Genomic DNA, 9,438 nt, shown 5'->3' with positions numbered 1-9,438 from the left:
TAGGTACTATATACCCTTTAGATCTAAACTTAATACGCGGTCGCTATAATTAAGCTATTCTATTCAATTGTCGTAGCCTATATTAATCTTAATTCGGTCGGCAATAATCCTAATATGCAATACTAATTAACTAATCATGGCCAATAATTAATCAATTAGATTTAAGACAACAATTGAACTACAACAAAAAGCAATTTAACTATTAATTCATTAATTAAACCCCCTTCTAACAACCTATATTCCCTTTCACCCTAGATGAATAAATTAGGTACTCATACTAATAACAATAAATACATTAAGACAAAGGGAAAATATAACCAAAAACATGTAAAAGATAAATAACAAAGCAATATGAAACTAGAACTTGAATTAATGAAGAAAGATTAATAATACCGTAAGTAGCGAGGTAGATCTGAAATAATGCATAAAATAAAGTATTCTAAGAGTTCTTGGCAGAATAAAAGCGTAACCTAATAATAATCTATGAACTTCCTATTTATATTACAAATAAACTGACTTAAGGAAGTTTCGTGGAAAGCAAGAAATAAGGAAACACTCTGTAATACTACAGTTTTCTATGTCTATGGGTACTATAACGAGTAGGGCTTACTCTGTCGAGTAAGTAGTTTTTGACCCAAAACAGTAGGCTGCCTGTAGGGTACTCGATCGAGTAAGTTGCGGACTCGATCGAGTAAGGGGCACTCGATCGAGTAAGTGTGTTTTACGGGTTTGTTTAGCCGGGTTTTGTCAATAACGCGAGATTAATATAAAAGCTTTCGTCATTATTTCTTAAACACTTTTTCAACATTCTTAAACCTTCAAAGAGATTAGAGGTTATGTTGTTCCCATCTCGCGCATTATTGGCAAATCCCAAGGCTAGGTTCGTCGGATCATCTCGTTCTTTACGTCGTTGTGATCGTTGTGTTGAGGGTAAGTTCCTTGTATAATTTATATAGCGTTTGGTTGAGTTTCTTTAAAACCCTAATTGGGTAATGTTGGGGGTTTTGGGTGTTTTGTATAGTGTTGGTGGTAATTGTATGTATACGTGTTATAGGAGGAGGATTCGTAGAGGAGAAATTCTGATTAGCTACTAGATCGTCTATGGTGATTTCTATTCCTGGTAGGGTTTCCCTAGTCACTATTGGTTACATAGTGTTGTTGGTGATTGTCATTGTTGTTGATTAATTATCGTATTGACATTGGTTTCTAAATTGGTGGTTGTCAATAGTATAATGTTATTATCGTATAACTGTCTGTGGTTTGCGAGGTGCGTTCTTAGATGAGTGGAGTCACTTGCAGGAGTGGCTTCACACCCTTGATTCACCTTATATGGAACCCGCCACAGAAGGGATGTGCACATTAAGGAACATGAGTTTATTGCTCGGATGAGATGAGCAATGTAAGGTGGGAACGGCTGCGGTCCCCCACTGGCGGTGTGGAATACTTGTCGCGTTGGGTATTCTGGCAGGCCTACATACTTTAGTGTGTAGTCAGGTGTGTGGTGATGTGATGGAGTTTGGGGATTGATTTGGTTTGGAATATTGTTTTATTGCAACTGTTTGTTTTATTTAATCAGTACTAACCCTGTTTAAATGTTTTAAAAACTGTGGTGATCCATTTGGGGATGGTGAGCAGTTATTGAGTAGGTATGATTGATACGCATGGGATAGCTGGGTTGAGTTATCATGAGTTGTTTTAGAAGTCTTCCACTGTGTTGAATGTTGTTCTTTTAGTTAGTTGGTTTAACATTTGAGAAGAATCAGAGCAAGACTGAGCAGGAGCCAACACAGAATTATAAAGTATGGTAGGGAAATGGGGCATAGCAGTGGACTGAGGCTTTGGGTCTGGTCTAGTTTAGTGTTATACTGTATTGGTTTTTGTGGCTGCAGTGTTTTGGTTGTAGCGTGAATGCTTTGGCATAGGTTGAGGCTGGTCTGAATTTACATTGTAATTATTCATTTTTAATATATATATCTCATATTTCACAAAAAAAAAAACATTTGAGAACCTTTGTATTTTCTTTTATCAGTTTCGGAGTTGGTTGTATCACTTTAAACTTTATTGTAACACCCCAAGTTATTGAGAGTAAGGTTGTCCCATATCAGGGAATTGAGAAGGTTGTGATATGTTTATAAGGGATTTCACTCACCACTTAGTAACAAGCCCTTGTGCTTTTGGGCTTAAGTGAGGACAAATAACTAGCCCAAAAGTGCACACCCATCTTATTGGGTTGTGTTACGACAGTGGTGGGTCGGGTTGTTATAAATGGTATCAGAGCGACCCTGCGACCGTGTAGTGAGCCCGTGGTCGGGAGTACCCGGGTCACACACCTAGCGGGGGAGGATTCCGGGCATGGTTGCGGTCAAGTTGGAGGCACAACGAGGACGTTGTGTTCTTTAAGTGGGGGAGATTGTAACACCCCAAGTTATTAAGAGTAAGGTTGTCCCATATCGGAGAATTGAGAAGGTTGTGATATGTTTATAAGGGATTCCACTCACCACTTAGTAACAAGGCCTTGTGCTTTTGGGCTTATGTGAGGACAAATAACTAGCCCAAAAGTGCACACCCATCTTATTGGGTTGTGTTACGACAGTGGTGGGTCGGGTTGTTATATTTATTATTATAAAAATACATTTCGTTATTTTCTATTTGAGTATCATTACCTCGGGTAACCGAGATGGTAGCATTCTCATGCCTTAAGGGGTCCTGGTAAAGCACTTGTAGTATGGGGGTGTTACAAAGTGGTATCAGAGCGATGATCATGAAACTTGTAACTAATGAACCTAATGAACGTAGGGAGTCAAACTAAAATGAACCTGAGTAGGAGTTGTTAGGAGCTAATGCAAAGACTTCGGAGACGTCCTATAGTCGCGATCTTGCCCTACAACTTTAAACCGGTCACCATGGGATGTGTGTTGGGATCGCTATGTGTTTACCTTGTGTGTTGTATATCTATATAGTAACGTGTTGTATGAATTGGTGGATGGCATGTGGAGGATAGGAGGTGTGGAGGTGAATGATGATGATAGTATATGTACGTATGTTGGTTAGATAGCAAAATCATATGGTGAATGATTATAATGTGGCATTGTTAGAAACATGTGGAGTAGGACTTGTTGTGATATATACATATATATGGAAAGTGTTATGTTATCATTGTTTTATATAAAAACATAGTGGTTGGAAGTGTTAAGATACGCATGCGGGTAGTATACGAGTCAGCATGACTCGATCGAGTGGGGGGCACTCGATCGAGTAGGTAGTTTTTCGTTTCTGGGCAGTAGCCAGTTTTTGGGGAACCCGATCGAGCAGGTTGGGCACTCGATCGAGTGGGGTCAACTTGATCGAGTAAAAATGTGGCTCGATCGAGTACGTTTTAGGATGCATTCTGGTCAGTTTCTGGATTCGAGGCATTCGATCGAGTAAGTGGGCAACTCGATCGAGTGAGTTGTGGTCCTTGATCGAGTGGGTTTTACACAGGACGTTTTCGTGTTTTGAGATATGGGATGTGTGTTCATGTTTACCTTTTCTTATATAGTTTCAAGATGCCTCCGAAAAGAAACGCGTTGTATGCTAGGGATGAGAACATGAGTGTGGATGACATTGTTAAGATGTTGGAGCACCACGATGTTGTTAGAGATGCATTATAGAAATTCGGGAAGGATAAAGAGGCAGGGGCAGATCACGTCAAGATAAGTATTCATATAGCGAGGTTTAATCCAAAAGAGTACATGGGCATGGGTGCGCCAATTCTGCTGGACAATTGGCATATAGAGATGGAGAACATACTCAATCTGGTTCATTGCCCAGAGGAACTTCGAGTGGAACAGTCTGCGTTCTACTTAAGGGAAGAAGCTGGAGAGTGGTCGGATAAGGTTAGGATGAGTGCTCTGGACTTATATGTGAAACAGGGGTTAACTGTTATACAATGGGTCGAGTTTAAGAGGGCTTTGAGGAGAGAGTTTGTGCCATAACACGTGCGTAGCAAGCTGACAGAGGAGTTTGATGACTTTAAGATGACTTCTGATATGACAGTTGCTGAGTATTATCACAAGTTCAACGAGAAGTTGAGGTACACAGAGGATATGGGACTGAGCTAAGAGAACTTGACATTGAGATTTGAGAAGGGGTTAACACCCAAGATTATGGAGAAGTTGTCGGTAAGAGTCCTTACTGATGTTAAGGAAGTGTATGAGCGTGCTGGGAGAGTTGAGAGGTTAGTCGAGATGACTAAGGAGAACAGAGAGAAGGCTTCTGAGAACAGGAAGGCTGAGAGTGAGGGTGGTGGTCAGTCTAGTTACAAGAGGGGCGGCCATAACCAGGTGAGAGCTTATTCTTCAGAGTCGGGGTTTAGTAGTAGAGCTTCTTACGGGCGTGGTTGTGGTGGTGGTGGTAGCAGTTGGGGGTTAAATTGCTTTAAATGTGGCGGTATGTGCCAAAAGAGGCATGAGTGTGCCAGTGCTGTGAGTGGGGGTTTCCAAAGACCATCACAGGGGAGTTTATCTCAGGGTCCATCTCAGAGTTATGCTAGTAACAGGCCGGCAGGGTCGTGGAGTAACCAGGGTGGTCAGAGTAGCAACAATGGTGAGGCTAACCGCAATGGCGGGATTCATATCAGAGACCAGTGACGAACAACAACCAGGGGTCGGCTGCTAAGCCGTCTACTTCAACTAGTACTGTCCAAGGAGGTGGGTAGAAGACTAGTGGTAAGCTGTTCATGATGGAGAAGAAAGCAGCTGAAGATGATGCTCACGTTATCACGGGTACTTTTCTTGTTAATGGAGTATTTACCTTTATTTTGTTTGATTCGGGGGCGGCAGAGTCGTTTGTATCATTGAGTCATGTTAAGCTTTTGGGTTTGGGAGAGTTTGAGTCTGTAAAAGAGGAGGTGTTCATACCGTCAGTGTGACACCCTCATACTCTAAGTGCCTTACCAGGACCACTCAGGTATAAGAACGTCACCATCTCGGTTTCCCGAGGCAATGATAATCAAAAGACAATAACGAAACATAATATAAATAGTATTAAAGTTTAAGTGATTACAATCCAAAACCAAACTGATGAAAGTATAATACATGTTCTCCAAAAACCAAAAGCCTAATAACTGAACAAAATGTTTGACAACAGCGGAAGACTATTCTAACTACAAGTGATGACTCATCCCACCTAGCCCACAAGCACCATATCAAACCTGCTCAACAACTGCTCACCATCCCCGAATGGATCACCACAGTTTTATAAAACAAAGACGGGGTTAGTACTAATCACACAATTATATAATCACAATAAAACAGAAATCAACACAGCTCAATCGTCACATCATCCCGAACTCCATCACCAACTCCTCAATACTGACTACACACTAAAGTGCGTAGCCCTGCCAGAGTACCCATCGCAACAGGTTACTGCTCACCGCCAGTGGGGGACCGCAGCCGTTCCCACCTAAGCCCCACTCTTCTCCATCGAGCGATAAACCTAAATCCATTAAGGTGCACATCCCTTCTGTGGCGGGTTTCACAGAAGGCAAATCATGGGCGTGAAGCCACTCCCGCAAGTGACTCCACTCAGCCAGGGACGCACCCCGAAGAACACACACACATACAATCAACAACAACCGACAATGATAAAATCCACAACCGTCACAATACCAATATTATACTTTAACAACAATCAGAGTCAACACCAAACCACATTATGTGACTAATACTGAGTAGGGAAACCCTACCTGGAATGCAAACAAAAGCAGACGATCTCAACAGCTGAATCAAAACCTCTCCTCTACGAATCCTCCTCCTATCACATAATAACATAATTATTACTAGCACAACTAACCATAAAAACCCCCAATCCCTCAAATTAAGGTTTAAAAAAAGTCAATTAAATTCTATAAAATTGGTATGTAGATCTTACCCTTGACGGAAGGATCACTAAGACGCAAAGAATGATGAAATCCGACCTCTTAAGCTCCGGGATTTGTCGATAACACGGATGAAGCGAACAACGTAGTTTCAATCTCCTTTTTAAGTTTATTAGGTTTGTAAAAATGTTTAGGGAAGATAACGATATGAATTATATACTAATCCGTGTTATTAAAAAAACCCGTCAAAATAATACCCGTTAACCGACCTACTCGATCGAGTAACTAACGTACTCGATCGAGTGCCACTTACTCAATCGAGTACCCAGGCTACTCGATCGAGTACCCTACAGGCAGAATACTGTTTCTAAAATCAAAACACCCTTACTCGGCAGAGTAAGGCCCACTCGATAGAGTACCTAGAGACTCATAAAACCGTAGTATTACAGTCTTCCGTCCTTAAAAAGAACTTCGTCCCCGAAGTTCAAACCACAACAAAACAAAAACATACTACCACACTCCCGACACTACAACCAAAACAAAACTCAACACAAAAACGCCGACACATGTTACCAACCCAAACTTAACCCGGCACAACTCCCTACTAACTATACCACAAACAACATAAAAAAGATGCAAAAACTCTTCGCGATCATCTCCTACCCCCCTAAAAGAAACAAGGTTACGTCCCCGTAACCATACATACCTGATAAAAAAAGGAACGGATAGAGCTCTCTCATGGGCTCCTCTTGATGTGACCATAATTAGAACATATTTAGTCCCCGAATTAGCCTTGTTCCCATGCTTTTTAGTGCATATTTGGGTCATTTATTGTCTTTAGTCCTTTGTTTTGCATTTTCTTTGAGGTTTTGTATTCTTGGTAGGAAAGGAGTGCAAACCTTGCATTTTCATGGCAAAACGAGACTAAATTGATTGAATTCAATGACCAAGCATCTAGGAGAGACAAGATTAGAAGGCCTTTGTACATACTATAGTTGATGGGAAATGATGAGAAGAGATCCTTGCATCCTCGAGGAAATCCCCAAGGATTTTATGAAGAAAAGGGAAGAAAAGAAGAAGAAAGCACGCTGCATGACAATCTGTGCGTCTTCCCAAGAAGACGCCCGTCTACCAAGCCACAATCCGTGCGTCTTCCTTACAAGACGCCCGGGCAGCAACTCTAGAAGACGCCAGTCTTCTCCCAAAAATGCCAGGGCAGCAACTCACGAATTCGGCCGTCCCGTGCCTAAGACGCACGGATTCCAAGACAGCACAACTTCGTTTCTTCAAGCTTCAAAGAAAGATGCCCATCCTTCCAAAAATACCGGGGTTTCCCCAAGTAGAGACTTAATCGTCATTTAAACCCTTAGTTAACCCTAATTCCTACACCTAATCCCCACTATAAATACCCCATTAGTCTAATTAGAAGAGCATGTTCTTCTTAGCAATCTCTAGTGTAGTTAATATCAATCAAATCTCTCTTTTATCTTGTAATCAACAATTAATCAAGTTTTAATACAAGTTTTATTTCCTTAATCTCTCTTTTGTTCATCCTTTATTTTGGGTAATTGAAGATTATTTAGGTTATTATTGGGAGATTGACAACCTCTCAATCAAGCATCAAGTACTTCTTTTATTCTTTGCTTTATTATTGGAATCATTGGTAGGTATAATTCTCTTAATCCCTTTTTAATTATTGCTAATTACTTTCATTTGTTCATCATGTTTCACTTTGTTGGTATGATTGACAACCTTGCTAGCATGTTCAACATGATAATGAGTGAGTAGTTCCATAGCTAGGGTTAATGGGTAATTAGGGGAAACCAACATGGGGAATGATTCATGCTTAAATTAATATGCTTTCATGGTTTATTTGCTTGCTTGTTATGATCTCAACTCATGCACATGTTATGTTTGATGAAATGCGAGCCTATGAATCCTTGCATTTTTTACCCATCACCTATCTTTTCAATGAGACTTGTAAGACAAAAACCAACTCGAGTCTCATTAGACCATGCATGCTGTTGAGTAGGGAAGACTAAGTCGACTTGTAGGTGTTGTACAATCTAATTAATTCGGCTCCGGGACCCAAACTTTCCTAGGATTGTAAGATATAACCCAACTTAATCAATCACAATAATAATTGCTTGCTTATAATTTGAGAACATGTTTGTATGATCAATTCCCATGAATCCCCTATGACCCTAAGATACCCTAGTGCTTTTTATCAATTGTTTACAACCCTTTTCAATTCATCTTACTTGTTTACTTTTATTGCTATTTAGTTTAGTGACCTTCTACATCAACCCAAATTGTGACACCCCTAAGACACCACTAGTTGCAATAGAAATCTCATTTCAATTCCCGTCCCTTGGGATCCGACCTTTACTTGCCCCTTTACTAATTGTAGAGTTGTTTGTGAGGCTATAAATTGTGTTTTGGTCTAGGTGCTCCTAACGACAAGTTACCGAAAAGATTCACTCCGACCAAAAATGGCGCCGTTGTCGGGGACGGTGTTAACTTGATTTAGATTTTCTTATATTGTTATTAGTTGTGTCTTTCTTTGCCTTGGGGAAGTAAAACTCCTCAAGGTTTGTTCTAATTGTTTTCGAGTTGTTTGATATTTTGCATGTCTAGAAGGTCACAAGGTGACTTGTTACCCTTTGATCGTGAAATTGAAAGAACTTTGACAACCAATAGAAGACTTGCTAGGAGAAATTTGAGAGGTATTGGTGAGGTTGTAGACAATCAACCAACTATTTAGTTCATCAACCCTTTTACAAGAGAAGGTGAGGAGAACTCAACACAAAATACAACACAAAATCAACCCATAATGCCTAAGTTTTCATCACATTCCGTACCAATCGAGGAGAACCTACCCAATGGTACTCCCACACCATAATATCTAACCGGAAATTTGATTGCCAAATCCGCATTTATCCAATTAGTCGAAAGAAGCCAATTTGGGGGGATGCCTAGTGAAGACCCTCACTCTCATATGGAGGCTTTTTGCGATTATTGTGATGCGATTTCTCAAACCGGTGTAACTCATAACCAAATTCGATGGGTCTTATTTCCTTTTTCTCTAATTGGCACCGCGAAACAATGGTTGAAGAGCCTTGATAAGGCCACTCTCGGAATTAATTCTTGGAAAAAGTTGGCTCTAGCTTTCTACAAAAAGTTCTACCCACCGGAAAAGACTAACATGCTAAGAGCTCAAATTACGGGTTTTAAGCAAAGGGATGAAGAATCTTTGTATGAAGCTTGGGAGCGGTTCAAAGGAATTTTTCGCTCATGTCCTCACCATGGACTTAGCGAGTGGTTCTTGGTACAACAATTTCGGAACGGTCTATATGAAGATTCAAGGAACATTCTCAATATGGGATCAAATGGAATGTTCACCGAAGTTGATGAAAATCAAACTTGGAACAAAATTGAGGAAATGGCGGTCCATAACTCACAATATAGTAGACCTCGCAAGGCTACTAGAGGAGGAAAGCATGAAGTGGACTCCGTTACTCAATTGGGTGCTCAACTTAGTGCTCACATTGATACCATCAATTTGAAGTTTGAAAAGGCTA

At 40.5% G+C, this 9,438-nt stretch overlaps 1 non-coding gene across 1 annotated transcript; it reads right to left on the bottom strand.

The window, feature by feature from the left end:
- Nucleotides 1–9,062: 9,062 nt before the first annotated feature.
- LOC141609978 (small nucleolar RNA R71) lies at nucleotides 9,063–9,169 on the bottom strand. The gene has a single exon (XR_012527876.1). It is a non-coding gene; the product is annotated as a small nucleolar RNA R71 (small nucleolar RNA).
- Nucleotides 9,170–9,438: the final 269 nt, after the last annotated feature.

Source organism: Silene latifolia, chromosome 10 (assembly GCF_048544455.1).
Source record: "Silene latifolia isolate original U9 population chromosome 10, ASM4854445v1, whole genome shotgun sequence".
Classification (NCBI taxonomy): domain Eukaryota; kingdom Viridiplantae; phylum Streptophyta; class Magnoliopsida; order Caryophyllales; family Caryophyllaceae; genus Silene; species Silene latifolia.
This window is presented reverse-complemented; position numbering and strand designations above follow the sequence as displayed.